The sequence below is a fragment of the Sitophilus oryzae genome, unplaced genomic scaffold (assembly GCF_002938485.1).
Source record: "Sitophilus oryzae breed Bouriz unplaced genomic scaffold, Soryzae_2.0 scaffold_808_pilon_pilon, whole genome shotgun sequence".
Taxonomy (NCBI): domain Eukaryota; kingdom Metazoa; phylum Arthropoda; class Insecta; order Coleoptera; family Curculionidae; genus Sitophilus; species Sitophilus oryzae.
In genome coordinates this window covers 4135707-4142252 of record NW_022147426.1, presented here as the reverse complement: position 1 = coordinate 4142252, position 6546 = coordinate 4135707, and the positions used below count along the sequence as shown (strand labels likewise).

Here is a 6546-nt window from a genome sequence, read left to right as displayed (position 1 = left end):
TTCTTCCTTTCAAACCGGCATAGACCCTTATGGCTTATTGTACAGGGTTGCTCCATATATAATTATTTGTTATATTTTTATATATGATGATCATGTATAAGTTATATATGATGTCATATATAATTTATATGTGATTAGTACGAGAGCTAGCAACGTCGGAAAAACAAGTATTTAAGACGTCTGGCTCTTTGATATATCTTTTACTATGCTCTCTAGAACAGCATGCGGCCCGTCTGGCTGCCGGTAAACGTTGCGTTGCCTACCGCGCATTGAAAGAAGATCCTATATTTTTATTAGTCCTTTAAATTCTAGTATTGAATATAAATCGATCATGTCTCCATAGCGCAGTGCGTAGAGTTTCCGACCACGAACCGATGATTCAGAGTTCGAATCCGGGTCGGGGCAAAGAGTTTTATTTTATTTTCGTTTATATTCTGATAGTAAAGTATTAAATATTTGTTTTTATTTAATTACCAGAATTATTTAATACTTTACTATCAGAATATAAACGAAAATAAAATAAAAAAGTATTTGACCTGACCCGGATTCGAACTCTGAATCTACGCTGTTCGACTTATATTCAATACTAGAATTTATAGGACTAAATTAATAAAAAATATAGGATCTTCTTCCGATGCGCAGTAGTGAACGCAACGGGTATCGGCAGCCAGACGGGCCGCATGCTGTTCCAGAGAGCATAGTAAAAGATATATCAAAGAGCCAGACGTCTTAAAATACTTCCTCGAAAACGTTGCTAGCTCTTAGACTAGATGTCTTATAAATTTATATACATGTAATTTTAGATAATGGTGATAAAACACTAATTCGCCACAATACACTAAAAAATTTTACTTTTGCACTGGACGCGCGTATCATTACTATGATGATTGAAATTGTCAGCTTAAATCATCTGCTAATGATTCTAACATGGTTAGCGAAACTCACGTCCAGTGTAAAGGTAAAGTGTTTTGATGTATTATGGTGAATTAGTATTTTATTTTGCTCGTGTAACACCAAAGGTGCCAATCCTCCACTGTAATAATGATGACCATATATAAATGATACATAATGTCATTTATAATTTATGCGATCTTTTGCATTTATGATGATCATATTATGACCATCATATAAAAATATGTATAAATTATATACATCGTATATAATTTATGTGATCTTTTATATAAGATGATCATATATAATCACCAGTGTTGTTAGATGTATGATAGTGACTGTATGATAATTTTACGCTCACTGAAATCTAAAATTGTAATTTAATGTAACAGATATTTGGAATGGCATAGGAATACCTTGTAGTCTGTCCAACGCAAATACGTTTCAAATAAAGTATACAGAGGGTACCGCTTAAATTCCTGTCCCGATATTGAAGGATGGCTATAGAATTTCAATGCATTTCCTACATAAGTCTATCCTTGGTTTGTAGGAGGTTTGACTAAACAAGGATGAACCTATGTCTTGAAACCATTCGACTCGATTTTCTGTCCTCCTTCAATACTGGGACGTAAATCCTCTCATTGCTCTTATGGGGAGGCCGTCGTATATTTTATTTAAACGTATTTGGTCCAACGGGAAGATCCCTGACAATGACAGTTGTGTCAACTCAGAATAGTAGTACTACCATATATGTACATATAAAAGAATAAAGAAATTCTTTATATATATATGAGTACTCTTCTGCAAATAGGGGATTCCCAGAAGTCCATGCTTTTAACATACAACATACATATCATGTAGGGTACCTCTACCCTCCATAATGCAATGCCAATTTCTAAAAAGTATTCAAAGAACATCACAGAGGTAAATTGGAAGTTGACAATATATTTTTTTCATTTTCTAAAAACTTTGTTAATTAACACCTTAATTCATAGTCACCGCTGTATCTTTTACCACAGAATATCTAGCTACGCAACAGAAGCCTCGTTACATGTATAAAATTGTAGGTATCAAAAGGAGACAGGCTTTAAAAGCCTGTCTCCAAATCAGATATTTTGATGCGGTAGTTTCGCTACTACATAATAGAGGGCGATAAATTTAAAAGAAAATAGTTTTCTACAAACGAAATTTAAAAAAGAATTTTTCAGTGTTGCCATTGTGTAATTCATATTGTAATGCTTTCTGATAAATCCTACCTTCAAATTTGCTACATCATTTAAACATATTAAAATAGATCAGTGCTCTTTTTCAAACGTTTAGTCAGGTTTAAGTACGTATTTAACTTGCCATATTAGTTGGGGTTCAATAATCAGTTCCTGACGTTTGATTGTAATTGAATCCTGAATTTTGATTGTAATTCGGCGACAATATAATAAGTATTGTTCTACTATTATGATACCACTTCCTGACGTTCAAATGTGTTCATACTTTATACCGTATGATCGGGGAAAAACGGCGTTAGCGATAGCTATGAAATGAAGATCGCTGTCATTTTATATGGGAAATAGTATACTAAAATATAGTACCATATTACGATACATGGCGTTCGATTGAGCTTAAACGTGGTATTCTACTTATCTTTAGTAACATTGTAATATTATGGTTCCATGGAGCATATAAAGTGGTACCTTCTATAGTACTACATTATGATACCACTTCCTGATGTTCGATTGGGCTCGTATTTGATATATACTTGCATATTTTTGATGACATTGCAATATTATGGTACCATGAAGCATATCAAGTGGTACCATACTATAATATAGCACCATATTAGATACATGGCGGTTGATATAGGGCTTAAACTTGGTATACTACGTATCTCCGGTGACATTGTAATTTTGTGGAACCATGGAGCATATAAAGTGGTACCTTCTATAGTACCATATTATGTTACCACTCCTTGATGTTCGATTGAGCTCATATATTTGATATATAATTTCGTATTTTTGATGACATTTGATGACGATTGGGCCCTAATTTGGTATACTTACGTTTCTTTATAAAGATTTGTTGTGTGTTACTGCATTTTAATAAATTATTTCCATTATTATTAAACTTATATTTCATTACTAACTTTCCAGCATTAATAAATATCACTATCAATCGCCCTGTATATTTTTAAAGGTAATTAAAGGTATTTTCTTAGTTAACAATATAAGGTTGTGTATATTAAAAATGTATTTTTTGAGTATATGTTTTGTAATAATATACTTAAAACTATTTTAAAAGCCAAACGAACAATTAACATAAGTGTGTCTGACAAGAAAAAGAAGAATAGAAAGAAACTATTATACACCAGAAAAAGAATGGGATGCCAATTAAAGGTCTTTTGAATCTGGCAACTGTGCATATTTAGGCGAGCTTCAAGGCCGTCGATGTGCCGTCGATCTAAAACCAAAAGTTCAAAATTTCCAATTATATTCTGATTATAATATTGTCGCGCCATCTAGTATTTTATTTGTGTAATTTTAGCTCTTTCATTACAAGTATTTTTCTGTTGCGTAGCTAGATATTCTGTGCTTTTACTAACTTATACCAGAAAGTAGTTGCTTATACCTAGGATATATAACTTTTGTTAGTGTATTCTAGATATTTTTGTAAGTATGATGATGAATTTGTACGTGCCCTGTCTGTGCAGTAAGAGCGTTTTTCATTCATTTACAACAATCTGTTATAGGGCATTGTGCTTCAGTATTTCCTATCATATTATCTTTTATACAATAAAGATTACATTTTACTTGGTGCAATGTTAAATCGGTTTGTTGAAAACTGGTTAAATTCTCTATATCTCTTTCTTTTAAATTAATACACACATACAATTTTTACTGCACTTTGATTAGCGTTCCCCATACATTCTTAAGGAGTATTACAGGCACATTACAGAGTATTATCATGATGTATTATTAGGAATTATTTATTTATTTACCATTGTTGACATTGCTGTACTTGTTTATTTTTGTTGTCTTTGTGTCTTTGTCTTCACTTACCATAGATTAAATTTAAACTCTCTTCTTTTAATTAATTTTTTTTTGGAGTCTGGCCGAATAATCATTTGAGAAAAAGAAGAGAAAATTTATGTTAATCTGTGGTTACCCATGCTTCAAACCGTAAATATAAAAGAGAAGAAGAAAGTTACTTTTTTTCTGTGGTTGCGGTTCTGTTAAGGCCTAAAATACGAAAAAGAAGAAGAATGCAGGTGGCGCCATTGTGGAAGAAGTGTGAAAATTTTGAACTAAATGGTTTCCAATGTTGCCAAGATATTAGCAAAATCCTAAAACTAATCTAAATCAATATTTTTGTAAGTCTAAAATGAATTAAACGGTTACAAATCATGATAAATCTAATAAACATATATACAAACTTTGTTTTAGCAAAAAAAATAATATATTTTCTTTTCGTATTATTCATGCAGCAAAAAATGACCATTCTGTTTTACTAGTTTTACATATGTTCAATCTGACAACGTTGACGTGTGACATTGTCCGTTTTTAATAGGAAGCCGTTATGTGGCTCTTAAATTTTTCTGATTTTTAATAGAAAAAGTGATTTTTCTGTGCACTGTTTGAGTCTATTCTGTTTCTTAGGGCTTGTTTCGTCTCTTGAAAATGTAAGTACTCATTATTTTGCCTGTTTTCCATAGATTTTTTTCACTTTCAATTACATCATCATTAAAGGCATATATTTTTCCAATTTTCATAGTTTTCTTTTTCAAAATCGAGTATATGGAAATATAAATACATTTCTTGATGTCTCTATTGTACAATAAGAATAAAATTACTTGGAATATTGCTTCATATATAGAAATACTTGTTATTTTTTCGGCCATTTTTTTTTGGTAGAGTTTAGAGATGTTTTTATTCCTAAAGTTTTTTTGTTTAGGTTTTGTTTTTTCCATGATTTTTCGTTCAGGCAATGTAGTATTTTCTACGTCTTTAGAATAAATCAATATTCACCTAAAGGGGCCCTACATTCCCAGTAATTACATAATACTTTCAGATAAACAATTGTTTTCACATTTTTAACGTCGCCATATTGAACAAATCTGCATTGTGTCAATATAATAAATATAATAGTTTAATTTTTAATTTTCTTTTTTAGGAGTGTTATTAATAATACAGACCCAGTAGGTACCTAAAGAACATCTAAAAGAAGAGACTTGATCACTTCTTATATAATTCTGATGTTTCGCCATTATTCTGGTTTACGAGATTGGTGTTCTATTATCCGATTAAAGTAAGTTTATTTAATTCTTGAAAAACACTTTTAATAAATTTATTAAATGTTTATTAACAGACTAACCATATTTTTTAAGATATATTTAATCTATCTTATTATGAAACAAAAAAAATTAACACAATTATTAAGCATAATTTAATGAAATGTAATATTATTTATTTCTTTTTTTGCAGATTTTCTGCAACTAATCAATGGATATATACAGTTCCAGAGCAGTACATTAATTTATCCTTTTCACGAATATTTTACCAACAATGCATCAGGACTTCTAAGTATATCTAAAATTTTATTTCTTTTGGGTAAATATATTTTCACTGGTTTTTAATGTTCATCAATAGATTTCATGATTTCTAAATTTAATTAAGTAAGAAAAAAATTCTATTGAGTCTCTGACTTTTATGGTTCCTTATTATCATAGCCAAGTTCTTGACTTGGCATTTTTGGTAGAATACTATCTACTTGGAAAACATTTTTTTTGGTCCAAGTTTTTTTTGGTTTACTTTCATTTCCCTATAATAACTTGACTCCCATATTTTTCTTGATTATAGGAATAACAATATCCCCATTCATCAATTCTATAAAATATTCTATTGACTATATTTCTATAGGTTTTCTATCTATATATCTACTTAGAATTTGACTTCATGTTGTTTATCGTTAACTTTCATTTCTCTGCAATAGCTTGATTCTCATATTTTGTCCCTTGTGGGATAATAATGACATCATTTATCGATTCTATAAAATATTCCACTGACACATAATATTTTATAAAATATTCCTTTATTTATATTTTATTATGGTATCATTCTTCTATATTACTCTTTGCTTGTGCAATTTCTTGCACAGAATTTTAGTTTTGATGGATTCATTTACATGTTATTTTTCTCAGATTAAATGCCACAAATTTCTATAATTATACAGTTTTGTTTGTCCAAATAATATAAACACTGATAACACTTAAAAACCTCAAAATAAGGACCAATTCCTGGCGCATTCGCCATTTGTTCAAAAACTGACTCGTCCAGTTACTTCTATTTTTCTAGCATTTTCCAATGAACATTTCCACAAGGTAACATCTAGCTCCAGAGCATTGTAACTAGCCTCCCCTAGGAGGACCCAGGTCACCCAACCCTGATGTTCCGGGCATGGAGGTATAAATTCAAGAGTTCTTCCTACTTTATTAGATTGTGTGCGTTAATTTTTTTATGCGCTACCCATAATGCACTATTTATTAGATAATTTATAATATACAGGGTGTAGAAATATTACGAATTTTTTGGAACTTTAGTTTCGGAGATTTTTTTTTTAATTTAATCGGACCTTTAAGAAAATTAATTTCATTTTTCAGAAACTATT

General features: G+C 30.4%; 1 long non-coding RNA gene across 1 annotated transcript; it reads left to right on the top strand.

Annotated features, from left to right (window-relative positions):
- The first annotated feature begins 4448 nt into the window (after positions 1-4448).
- LOC115888803 lies at positions 4449-5515 on the top strand. Its single transcript, XR_004051317.1, has 3 exons — positions 4449-4561; positions 5053-5187; positions 5364-5515. It is a non-coding gene; the product is annotated as an uncharacterized LOC115888803 (long non-coding RNA).
- Positions 5516-6546: the final 1031 nt, after the last annotated feature.